Source organism: Solanum dulcamara, chromosome 2 (assembly GCF_947179165.1).
Source record: "Solanum dulcamara chromosome 2, daSolDulc1.2, whole genome shotgun sequence".
Lineage (NCBI taxonomy): Eukaryota > Viridiplantae > Streptophyta > Magnoliopsida > Solanales > Solanaceae > Solanum > Solanum dulcamara.
In genome coordinates, this window is record NC_077238.1 from 67,097,091 (window position 1) to 67,110,608 (window position 13,518).

Below are 13,518 nucleotides of genomic sequence, written 5' to 3' on the forward strand. Positions count from 1 at the left end.
ACGCCTGTTGAGGATCTCTAACACTTGTATCTGCATTATAAAATGATGCAGGTTGAATAACGTCAGTACATGGAATGTACAAGTATGTAAAATGATAGGAAGGTAAGGACATATATCAAGAAACTCTTCTCAGGAAGACTCAACTCAGAACTCAACATCATCTAACCATCAATATGTAATGCAAGTTTTAAAATAATAATATTAATAATAAGCATTGCTTACTTAGTTGGGAGTTTCTCTAATCGACAACCACTACTTATGCGCTAGTAATGATACAATGAAGCGATGTCATTGCCACATCCATCCAGTAGCTTGCCAAGGACATTACCATCTTGGATCCAATCATCAAAGTCCTATTTTGGGGATTTAAGAGATATAGCCTCCACCCTATGTTGGTTACGTAGTTCTGGAGTTTGAGTCAATTAAACACTTACCCAACTCGATGCTTAATTCTACTTCCAAAATATGTGCTCATATTAACATCATTATCTAGTCTTATTGGAATTTTAATTAAAATATCAAACTCATCTAATTAACTCTTCATCAATTATTATATTTCAAAACATCATTTATATATCATCAAAACATTATTTAGTCAAATTCATTTAAACTCATTTCTTTTGCTCTTTAAAAACTCAATAAAATACATATATATTATTAATTCAATCACTCTTTTTTGTTAATTAATATTAAAATCCAACATCTTTACTCAAAACACGCGTAAAAATATTCATGAACATCAAATCAATTAGGGTTAATGCGAAAGTAACCACGAACAATAATTCCAATAATATGAGATAAAAATAATAATAATCTCAATGCATAAATATATCTAACTCAATAGAAGAAGTATTAATTCATTTAGAATTCAAGATTAGGATAAACCTAAACTATAACTCAATTATGATAAATTTAAATATTAGGCGTAAGGAAGAACTCAATTCAATGCTATGAATAGCCTTACATACCTGGAATTCAAATCTTTACTCCGAATTGAAGAACTCAATGAACACTTTTGAACCCCTAGCCTTTTATCCTCGTCGAAGCATTTTGGTGTACTACCCTGAGTATAAGAATCACCGGAATAGTGTTTCTACATTAATAAAAACTAAATCTATATTTGAGAATGAGGAAAGAAGTGTATAGAGAGAAGAGTTGTTTGAGAAAGCTTGATGAATAAAATGGAAAAATAAGGTGGGTATTTATAGGTGTGGAGGAGGGACCTAATAATAAATAAAAATAATAACAAAGGATGATCTTAAAAATTCAATGGAGGATTGTGATGTCATGGCTGATGTTAAATGGATGACTATTGATTTCATGGGTGATGTCAAATGGATTTAGATCTTTCCATGGTTGGTGATATGAACCTTCTTTCAACGAAATACCTTTTTTTGGAGTTGCGTTTGAATAAGATAACTTCCTAATTAGGATTTGATGTCTTCATATGAATTGTAGTTCTAGAAGTCTACTTTCATGTCATTCAACAATCAACCAATTTGGAGCACCTACCGTGCGATATAATTTTTCTTCTACAAATACTCCATTTCGTCACAGCTCTATGTCTTGCAAAAATTAATTTATTTGACCTATTTATCCTCCGAATATTAAGATATAATATTGGGGATATTCAAATATTTGAATCACCTAATTTGGACTAACTTATGAAAAGTTATGTCCAAAATACAAAAGTAGTATCATTTTCATCGAGAATTGAAACACCACATACAACCTTTGAGGGAGTATTACAATATCTCCCCCTTGGGATCATTCATCCTCGAATAAAGATGAAACTAGGGGACATGAATAACGAATATCATAAATACATCAATTTCTCAAAAACTCCGATACTCAAATTCTCAAACAACACATACTCAAATAGTCAATGACTCAAATTCAAGATTACACATCAACTTAAAGGTAGAAGTAAGGAATATTACCTTGAACACCATCCTTTGAAGGAATGAATAAATGAGGATATTTAGCCTTTATATCTTTTTCAGCTTCCTATGTAGCCTCTTTAAGAAATTAATTTTTTCATAGAACTTTGACAGATGCCACTTCCTTAGTTATTAATTTGCGAACTTGACGATCAAGAATCTAGACTTAAATTTCATCATAACTCAAACTCTCTTTAAACCCAATTCTCTCAGTCGAGACAATAAGTGAAGGATTTCCCAAATACTTCTTAAGCATAGAGGTGTGAAACACGGGATGAATAACTGCTAATTTTGGGGGCAACTCCAATTCATAGGCTACATTATCAATCCTCTTCACAATCTGATAAGGACTAACATAGCAGGGACTAAGCTTCCTTTTATTTTCAAATCTCATCACACCCTTCAAGGGTGAAACTTTCAATTATACCCAATCATACACTTCGAACTTCAAATCTCTCCTCCTAACATCAGTATAGGATTTTTGGTGACTCTGAGCAGTCCTCAACCTCTCTTGGATGATTTTTACCTTTTCTATAGCTTGGTGAACCGAGTCTAGTCCAATAGACTCAGCTTCACCAACTTCGAACTAAGCAACTAGTGATCTACATCTCTTCTTATACAAAACTTCAAAAGGAGCCATTTGAATACTTAAATGAAAGCTATTATTGTATGCAAACTCAATAAGAGGTAAATGATCATCCTAATTACCTTTGAAGTCGATGACACTAGCTCTCAACATATTCTCTAAAGTATGTATCGTACGCTCTGCCTAGCCGTCTGTCTGTGGTTGAAAAATAGTACTAAGGTTCACTCTTGAACCCAAACCCTTCTGAAATGACTTCCAAAACTGAGCAGTGAATTGAGATCCCTTATCTGAGATGATAGACAAAGAAACTCCATGAAGTCTAACAATCTCTCTAAGATACAGTTTGACATAATCCTTTGTGGTGTCTGTAGTCTTAACCGATAAGAAATAGGCCGATTTGGTCATCCTATCCACAATTACCCAAATAGAGCCATGTTATTTGCGGGTTCGCTATAAACCGGTAATGAAGTTCATGTTGATTATCTCCCACTTCCATTCTAGGATCTCTATATTTTGAACCACTCCACATGGACTTTGGTGCTCAACTTTAACTTGTTGGAAGTTCAGGCACTTGGACACAAACTCTGCTATATCTCTCTTCATTCTATCCACCAGTATACTTCTCTCAAGTCCTGGTACATCTTTGTCGAACCTGGATGGATGGAATACCTGAAATTATGGGCTTCTGCCATAATTCTATTTTGAATGCCATAAACAGTTAGAACACATAATATCCCTTGATATCTCAACACTCCATCTCCCTTTTTGGAAAAAACCATTACCTTTTTCTTGTAAACCTCATCTTTTAGTTGAGGAGAATGGGGTCCTGATCTTGCTTTGCTTCCACCTCTACAACTAGAAATGATTTAGCTCCATTCTGGACTATTATACCACCCTCACTAGAGTCAATAAATCGAACTCCCTAATATGCAAGTCTATCCAATTCCTTTGCTATCTCCTTCTTTTCACCTTCCACGTGGGATGTACTCTCCATGGATAATCTGTTAAGAGCATCGGTAACTATGTTTTCTTTACTTGGGTGATAGAAAATGCTCATGTCATAATCCTTGAGAAACTCTAGCCATTTCTTCTACCTCAAGTTCAACTCCTTCTGATTGAATACATACTACAAGATCTTGTGGTCCATGAATACATCCACATGTACACCATAAAGATAGTGATACCAGATCTTACGAGCAAATACCATAGCTGTCAACTCAAGGTCATGAGTGGGGTAGTTCCTCTCATGCGTCTTAAGCTGTTTGGAAGTATAAGCAATGACCTTACCTTTCTGCATCAACACACATCCTAACCTAACTCTGGAAGCATCATAATAGATTATAAAACCATCCGTTCCCTCGGGTAGGGACAATACTAGAGCAGTAGTCAATCTAGCTTTCAACTCTTAAAAACTTTTCTCACAAGCATCAGACCATTGAAACTTAGCCTTTTTCTGAGTCAGCTTAGTCAATGGTGAGGATATGGATGAAAATCCCTCAACAAACCTCTTGTAGTAACCAACCAAACCTAAGAAACTCCTCATGTCGGTTGGAGAAGTGGGTCTGGGCCAGTTCTTAACTGCCTCAATCTTTTGAGTATCAACTCCAATTCTATCACCAGATATAATATGGCCTAGGAATGCTACAGAGGCAAGCCAAAACTCACACTTCAAAAACTTAGCATACAACTCCCTCTTCTTGAGAGTTTGAAGGAAAATTCTAAGGTGGTTAGCATGCTCCCTCTTACTTCTAGAGTAGACCAAAATATCATCGATGAAGACAATCAAAAATGTATCCAGGTATGGCTTGAATAGCCAGTTTATGAGGTTTATAAAAGTTGTAGGACATAACAAGAAACTCAAAATGGCCATAGCGGGTTTGGAAAGCCATCTTCGCAATGTCACATTCTCTTACTTTCTACTAATGATAGCCTGATCTGAAGTCTATCTTAGAGAAACATGTGGCACCCTAAAGTTGGTCAAATAAATCATCTATCTTAGGTAGAGGATACTTATTCTTTATGGTGACCTTGTTCAGTTGCTGATAATTAATGTACATTCTAAGGAACCCATCTTACCTTTGCACAAATAGGACAGGGGCGCCCTAAGGTAAGACACTTGGCCTAGTAAATCTCTTATCTAGGAGGTCTTTCACCTGTTCTTTCAACTCAGCGAGAGCCATCCTATAAGGAGGAATGAAGATAGGTTGTGTATCATGAAGGACATCAATACCAAAGTCTATCTCTCTACCAGGAGGGATTCCAGGTAGATTCTCAAGAAAGACTCCAGGAAACTCACAACGAGAACTGACTCAACAGATGGAGCCTAATCATTAATATTTTTGACTCGAACTATATGATATATGCATTTTTTTTATGGGAACAGACCCTACACGAGGCTCCCACCTCTCGTGCACAGTTAGAGGTTGAGCATCACCCACAAGCCTTAACATAAAATAAAACAGAAAAATACAAGGAGGGGGACATAAACCTTACCTCCGATCCTATGTTGGTTCATAAGTTGGCTAACCTAATAAGGTCGGCTAACTCATCCCCATAGCAAAAGGAGCTATCTATAACTAGAAAGCAGTAAACCTATGAGAGGACTCCTCCCGATACAAGTCGACTAAGAAAGCATAAATGAGGGAGACTCTCTCCTTCCATGAGAAGACAAGAAAGTAACCTACACTAGTCCTATTCAACTATGCTACGTACCATACATAGCGAAATTGAGGAAGAACAAGTATATGAACCTTCTATCTCGCATGGGGTGAAGAAGCTCTTTTCATCTTTGCCCTTTTTTGTCTTGTCGTACCAAGTAAGTCCAAGGGAAGTATGCAACAGCATCGCAATCATGATTATCCGCTAAGGAGGATGAAACGAGAGAAAGTATATAGAGCTATAATAACCAGCAACGTTGGAGTTGTTGTTGAGAAAACTAGTGACTGAAGAGCAGCAAATTGTAACTTGTAGGTGATGCAGCCATGGCATGAGCAGTTGCTTGGGTGTCAAGGAGCTCAAAGTAACTTGGAGCTGCTGCAAGAAGGCCCCTACATGAATGGTTGTTGTCTCCCTTTGTTTGATTCTTTGTGGTGGTTCTATAGTGCCCATTGGAGGGCTCCTCAATTGCAAGTAGATGGAAGTTGAAGATTGTTGGTGTTGGATTGTTGTAGTTGTATGGTTGCTGCTGTAGCTTCTGAATTCCAAGGTGTTGTGGTTGGTTGCAACTCCTCTTGTTGATAGTTGCTGCACTGCACAGCTGTGAAGTTGTTGTTGCTTCTAATCAAATTCAGCTTCAACACTCTGTGGCATGATATCTGCAACTGCAGCTTCATGGAATTTGCAGCTTCTGATGTTCCAGCAGCCTGCATACACAAATAAACAACCACACAAACAAGAATAATGGCCTCCCAGATTAGACTCCCATAATGAGTGATGGGTGCTGCTGCTGCAAGGAGGTTTAACAGATGGTGCCTTAGATATTGGAGGGTTCTTGTGTGCCTGCACAGAATCCAGGAGGGCTGTTGCAGGTGTTGTAGCATGGTAGCTGTTGGCTGCATCTACAAGTGCAACCATGCACTTTGTAATCCCTGCATCTGCAAAGAAAAACAACCTTGTTGCCACTGCTGTTGCTGCAGCTGTAGCCCATGTGTTGCAGGTCTGTCTTGATGTTGCTTTATGTTCTAGTGAGTGGTTATATGCTGAAGTACTTGTTATTGGGGATTGTAGTTGTGTATTGTACCTGTACAAGTAAAATAACAAGAAGAAAAGTACCTCCAATACTCTTGCACAGCAAACACTGTGCTGTGGTTCTGCAGGTCCATTGTGGACTTGTAGTTTGTCCTTGTATGCTGCATGTTGTTGGAGTTTTTGTGTGTTGTGGCTTGTAAACATGTCCCCAACTGTAACATGCTTTAATGTATCTCCAGATACCTGCAAATGCATAGAGACAAGCCAACAATACCAAAAACAAATAGACACCAACGTCCTCATTATGCTTACGTCGGCTAACTTTTTCAAGGTCGCTCGACTAACGTTTTCAATTATCCATTTGAGGTGGAACTTCTTGGGCCTTGTAGTTACTGTATTTTCTGTGTTCTTGAAACATTTGGAGGCCTTTTGGACAAGCTGGAAGCTCCAAGTAGTGAATTGCTCCATTTGAAGACTTAAGTCGGCTAACTTTTTCAAGGTCGTTCGACTAACGTCTCCAATTATCCGTTTGGGATGAAACTTCTTGGGATTTGTAATTACAGTACTTTCTATGTTTTTGCAACATTTGGAGGCCTGTTTTACAAGCTGGAAGCTCCAAGTTGTGGAGTGCTCCATTTGGAGACTTAAGTCGGCTAACTTTTTCAAGGTCGCTCGCCTAACGTCTCCAATTATCCGTTTGTGATGAAACTTCTTGGACCTTATCCCTATAGTATTTTCTGCAATCCTGCAAAGTTTGGAGGCCTTTTGATGTGTCATGATGCATTTGTTGATTTGCTGCTACTGTGGCTCAGTTATATTCACTGTTGCTGCTGTAGTGTAGCATATGCAAGTGATGTTGCTGAGATGTTGCAGGTCTATGGTAGGTTGTTGGTCCAAGAATTCTAATCTCAGCTGCTGAAACTCTAATACCAGGCTCAAAGCTTCATGATACCTGCACCAGATAAACAAACAAAAGGAAAAATCCCTTTGCTGATTCCTGTGTTGCATCAGTACAGCATTCTTGCAGCTCCAAGGCCATCTCCAAGTTATCCATTGGTTCATTTTGCAGCTGCTGTGCCAAGAAGCAAACCTCACCTAGCTTGCAGTTGTTTGTTCCCTTTTTCCAAATCTGCTGGTACTTACACAATCAAGCATGAAAAGAAAAAAGAAACTATGTACTATAATCCTTACCTCTAGGGGTAGGTTGATTGCTCTAAGAAGGCAATAAACAAGGGAGACTCTCCCCTTTACAAAACTCCTAACTATGAATTTATACATAGGGGGTTCTGTACTACTATTAATGGTATACAATTCAAGGAGGTTGTTTGATTCTCTTCAGTTTTGTTCTCCTAAAATTTGGCATCCCCATTTTGTCTAGGATGTAGTATCCTCTTGTTTCCTTAGGAAGCTGTTGAGCACTGTAGAATTGAACCATGTTGTCTACACTGTGGCTATGCTTGGAAAGTGTATCTGTAACAAAGTTAGCTTCCCTATAGATGTGCTTGCATTGAAAGAAATCCAACATTATGATCATCTCCTGCAGGTCTGTGATGTAATTCCTGATAGTCCAGGGTGGTGTAATCTCTTGTTTTAGCCATTTCACAAGTAATTCAGAGTCAACCTCCAGTAGGACCCTGCTGTAGCCATGTTGAATGCACCAAGTGATGCCCAGAAGTGCAGCCTGTACCTCAGCTTGGTTGTTAGAACCAACTCCAAGTGGTGCAGCAAATGCATAAAGGAGGTTTCCTTTGTGGTCTCTTAGGATGCCCCCAGCTCCAATTTTCCCAGGATTACTCAAAGCACTTCCATCAGTGTTAAATTTAACCACATTATAAGTTGGTTTGTGTCAACTAACTTGGGTGATTTTCAGCTCCTGACTGCAGCTTTCCACCATAATTATTAGCTCCTTCCAGTCACTTGGCCAGCTAAGGTAAGGGAAAGCTGTGAAGATCAGCATATAAAGTTCTTTGATAACTGAGAACTTCACTCTAGTACTGCTTGACTTTTTTCCTCCATATTTGCTAGCACATCTGTTCTTCCATAGATTCCAACAGATGAATATGGGGGTAGCTTGCATTAATAGTTTATGGACTTCATTATTTGGTTTAACCAACCACCATTTCATCAGAGTGCTCCTCATGGGGCTGCTGTTGTGATGTATACCCCAACAATCAGAGAAATAATTCCATATATGTCTAGCCATGTGTCCTAAGATGAATATATGATCTATATTATCCCATCCTGACCTGTAGCAACAAGAGCACTGAACAGGTGCATGACCAAATTTCTCAATACTTTCATTAGTGGGCAACTTGCTTCTAAAAGTTCTCCAAACTAGAAAGGATATCTTAAAAGGTATATTCTTATGCCATACATAAGTGTCAGTCATGGTTTTGTTCCTTTTTGGCCTGATCTTGTTCCAAGCTGAAGCACAAGTGAAGTTTCCATCTGAGGTCAGCTTCCAGTAGGCTGTATCTGGGATGTTAGGTTGATACTTGAAGGAAAAACTAAGAATCTTCTGTATCAGATGTTGTGGTGCATGTTGCCTCACCTTCTCTTCATCCCATTCTCCATTCTTCAGGAACTTGGAGACAGTGGTATTGTTAAGTCTAGGTAGACAGTCTTTGTGATAAGCTAGGGGGCCATTTCCTAGCCAATCATCCCACCAAAAACTGCAAGAGCCTGAGTTAAGGTACCACTGTATATGAGGATCAATCTCAGGTTTGTTTGTCATCATGTGTTTCCACATAATTGATTGACCAGTGTCCCATTTCTTGATTACTGGATTTTCCCTTTGGCAATACTTGGCCCTCAGAAAGCTCCCCCATAGAGTCTTCTTAGACCTAAAAATCCACCATTGTTTATATTGCATTGCTAGGCAGACATCTTTCAGATTTTTCATGCCAACACCTCCTTCATCTGTTGGGTAGCTGAGGGTCTCCCATGATGCCCAATGGTATTTTCTTTTTTCTTTGTCCCATCCTCAAAAGAAGTCTGCTATTAGGGACTTTATTTGTTTGACTGTAGTGGAAGTTGGAATCACAGCAGATAAGAGATGAATTGGGAGGGACTGCAACACATACTTCACAAGAGCAGCTCTCCCCCCATAACTGAGAATTTTGGTATGCCATCCTGTAATTCTGGATGTTACTTTGGACACCATACTAGTAAAGTATATGATCCTTTGACCTCCAATATATAAGGGGCAACCCAAGTAAGTAATAGGGCCATGAGTTGTTTTGAAACCAGTGGTAGAAGTGACCCTTTCAGTGATCTCAGGATCAGCATTCAGAGGGATCATGCACTGACTCTTTTGTGTGTTAATAAGCTGGCCTGAAGTCTACTCATACACTTCCAGTGTCTTCATGATCAGCTTGAGAGAGTAACTACATGTTGAAGTGAAAATGATTATATCATCAGCAAAGCTCAAATGATTAATCAATGGACCTTTCTTCTCTATGTGGAAACCTTTGTACAAATAGTGTTGATGAAGATTATTGAGCATTCTTGATAGTACCTCAGCACCTAAAATAAATAGGGCTGGGAATAGTGGATCTCCCTGTTTGAGGCCTCTTGTAGAGTGGAAGAAACCATGCCTACCTCCATTCACAATAACTGAATACCAGTTATTAGCCATAAGTCTCCAAACCATGTCAATAAATACTTCTCCAAATCCAAACCTTCTCATGACTAGACATATAAATGCCCAGGACACCTTGTCATAGGCTTTGGCCATGTCTAATTTGATCACAACATTATCTTCAAGCTTTGGTTTTTTAATGCTATGAGTGATTTCCTGTGCCAACATAATGTTTTCAGATATACTTCTTCCCTTAACAAAACCTGACTAATTTTCAGAGATCAGTTGAGGAAGAATAGGAGCAAGTCTGAGACATAGGATCTTTGAAATAACTTTATTGGTGAAGTTACTTAGTGATATAGGCCTGAAATCTGATAACTTATTAGGATGATCTACTTTTGGGAGTAGGACCAAACAAGCATGTGAGATGAACTTGGGAATAGAATGTCCACAAAAAAAGTATTTCACCAAATTAAATAAGTCTTCACTGATGATATCCCAGCAAGTTTGGAAGAACTTGCCATTAAAACCATCTGGACCTGCAGCAGATACATCACTGAGGGAAAATACAGCTTCTTTTAGCTCCTCTTTAGTTGGCATAGCATTAAGAGCCTGGTTTTGATTATCTGTGATGGATTTGGGGATACATCTGAGGATATCTTCATTGATAGCATCATCCTTACCAGTAAAGATCTTCTCAAAGTAGTCACATGCAGCAGTAGCTATATTCTGATCACTTTGAATAGTATTATCCTATTCATCAGTAATCTGATGGATGAATAATCTTCTTCTCCTTCCTCTAATAATAGCATGAAAGTACTTGGAATTGGCATCTCCCTCCTTAAACCACTGAAGCTTAGTTTTTTGTTTAAGGATGGATTGTTCAGTCTTCAAGTATTTAATGTACCGAGCATTCACAAGATTCAGCTTGATCTTGTTATCCTCAGACTTGTCTTGGATGAGATCAACTTCAGCTTACTTTACCTTCTCTTCAAACTCTTTGACAACTTCATATATGTCCTCATACTGTTGCCTTGACCAGCTACTAAGGGTGTTAGCCACCCTCTTAAGTTTCAAGTGGAATATTCTCATTGGATTACCCTCTACTGGTCTTTCCCAACAGACTCTAACAGTGTACTGGAAAGTCTCATTATCCACCCAACAGTTGAGGAACTTGAAGTAATTGATAGGATTACTGTGAGTCTCCTTACATTCAAGTAATAGGGGGGAGTGATCTGAACCTTTTGAAGCAAGATGAGCCACAGTAGTCATGGGCATCATCTCTAACCACCTATCATTCACCATGGCCCTGTCCAGTCTCTTCCAAATTCTAACTTCCATGTCCCTGTTATTGCACCATGTAAATTTCTACCCATGGAATCCCAGATCAGTGAGACCACATGCCTCAATTACACTTATGAACTCTAAGCTTATGTTCATACTGTATGGTTGTCCTCCTAGTTTTTCATCAACAACAGTGATCACATTAAAGTCTCCAATAATGCACCATGGCTTGTCTGTGTCAGCATACTGCAGCATTTTATCCCAAATAGTTCTTCTCAGGTAATCCTTACACTTGGCATAAACAAATGTAATAATATGAGAATTAGGATTAGCCACATGTTTGATTTCACAAGTACACTGTTATTCATCTTGGTCTACAATAGAGCAGTCCACATCCTTAGTTCAAAACAACCAAATCTTGTTATTGGGATTATGAATGGCACTGTCCATTCTCAGCTGAATTCTGTAGTGGTTGAGATGTGATTGATTAGCAAATGGTTCCAGGATTGCCAACATAGTTAATTTGTGATAATCCTTGCGTTTTTGGAGTCTATCCAAGGCACCTTGAGTATCAATACTCTTTGCATTCCAGCATATTGTATTCATCATCAAAGTTTCAGGGATTTGGACCTTGTGTTGATGCCACTCTTACAAGTAGCATTATCTGAACTGGTAGAGATGTCTTGTTTCTGTTTTTTCTTCTTCTTCTTTTCTTGCTGACCCCTGGGTGATAAACTCTGCTTCTCAGTGACCTACAACACTTCATCATGAGTTGTAGAATCTGTGATATCATCCAGTGCTCTAATGGGAGAGGCACTAGTTTCCTCATCTTCATCATAAGTTTGTTCCCTTTGATCTAGTTCCTCTTCATCTTCAGATTGAATAGGTCTATATTCATCCTCCAAGTCATCTGATATGGCTCTCTTATTAAGCACACACAACTCAGTAGAGCTGGATTGAATTTGAAGAGGTGTAACATGAATCCCTGCTTGTTCATCAACCAACACATAGTTCACTCTGTGTTGTGTCTTTTCAGACAGAGATTTTTTACGTTTTTTTCTATCTTTTTCTTGAGTGCCTCCCTCTTCTTTTTACTCAAAGAAAGAGTATATTTATTGTTCAGTAGCTAAATCACTGCACCTGTATTTTGTTCACTAATTTTTGGAGATTCAACACCTCCCTTATCACTGTCTTCTGAAAACTGTTGAACATTATCTTATTGCAATGGCATGTTGGACCTTATATCTGCTGGAATAGTGGTGGCATGGGCTCTAGGGTCTTTCCTATGGTCAACCAATAGACTTTCCCTCCCCTTGGTTTCCCCTTCCTGCAGATTAGTGATTTGCTCATGTATTTCTCCAACCTGACCTCCACAGACTTCTTCAGCCACAACATTAATACTATTTAAGATATTAAAGTAATTGGGGGAGCCATGGGGGTGTGGGAGCATTAAGTCAATACCTGGGATTTTTCCATTGGCTTTGTTGCTTTCCACATTATTCAAACCAGTATTTGGTGCACACCTGGCAGTAAAATTTTGCTCTTTTTATTTGTCTGCAGGTCTGCTATCTTCATTAACATGTAATACCTGTTGTATGGGATTATGGGGGCTGGGATCCAATATTGTATGGGAAGTGGGGAGTAGGCTCTGGACTCCAGAGTCTACATTACAAGCTTGGATATTACAAGTATTAAAGTTAGAGTTATTAAGCATACCTGCCTGCTGTTGAGATTTTCCTTCTTTGCTGCTGCTGATAATATGCTGGGGTGGTACTGAACTTTCCCCTTTTGTCATGGATACTTGTGTTTTATGTTGTTGTGGTTGTTGTTGGTTGTGTTGTTCATCTTTTTTGCCTTTCCTCCTTTGAATTTGCCAACCTGCATGTTCTTGGTCTCTTTTTTCAGCTTCAGCTTTGCTAGTGTTTTGTTGTTCCTTATTTTGTTTGTCTTCTTGGTGTTTTAGCTCCTTGTTCTGTTGTTCCTTATTCTTTTCACTGCTGGACTTATCTTTGTTTCTTGCTTCTTCTTCTTGAACTTGCTTTTTCTTATTATCTTCTTCCCTTCTTTTCACAGTACAAACATGAATGGTGTGACCTTGATGTTTGCAGTGTTGACAGTAATCTGGCACCCCCTCATATTGGATAGACTGCCACCTTCCTTCTCCATTTTCATCTTCACCATAACCCATCCATACATGTTGTGGTCTTTGTTTTGTAAGGTCAATTTGTACTTTGACTTTTGCAACACTACCCCTTGTTTTCTTGTAGGTTGCCAAATCCAAGAACAACACCTTTCCAATTGGGGATAGTAATGGAGTTACAACTTCAAGACGATAACAGTGCCAAGGTAATTCAGGTAATATAGCACATATAGGAACTAGAGATGTTTCTTCTTCAGGCTTGAAGGTGGGGGTCCACAGCTGGAGTCTCATAAGTTGGCCA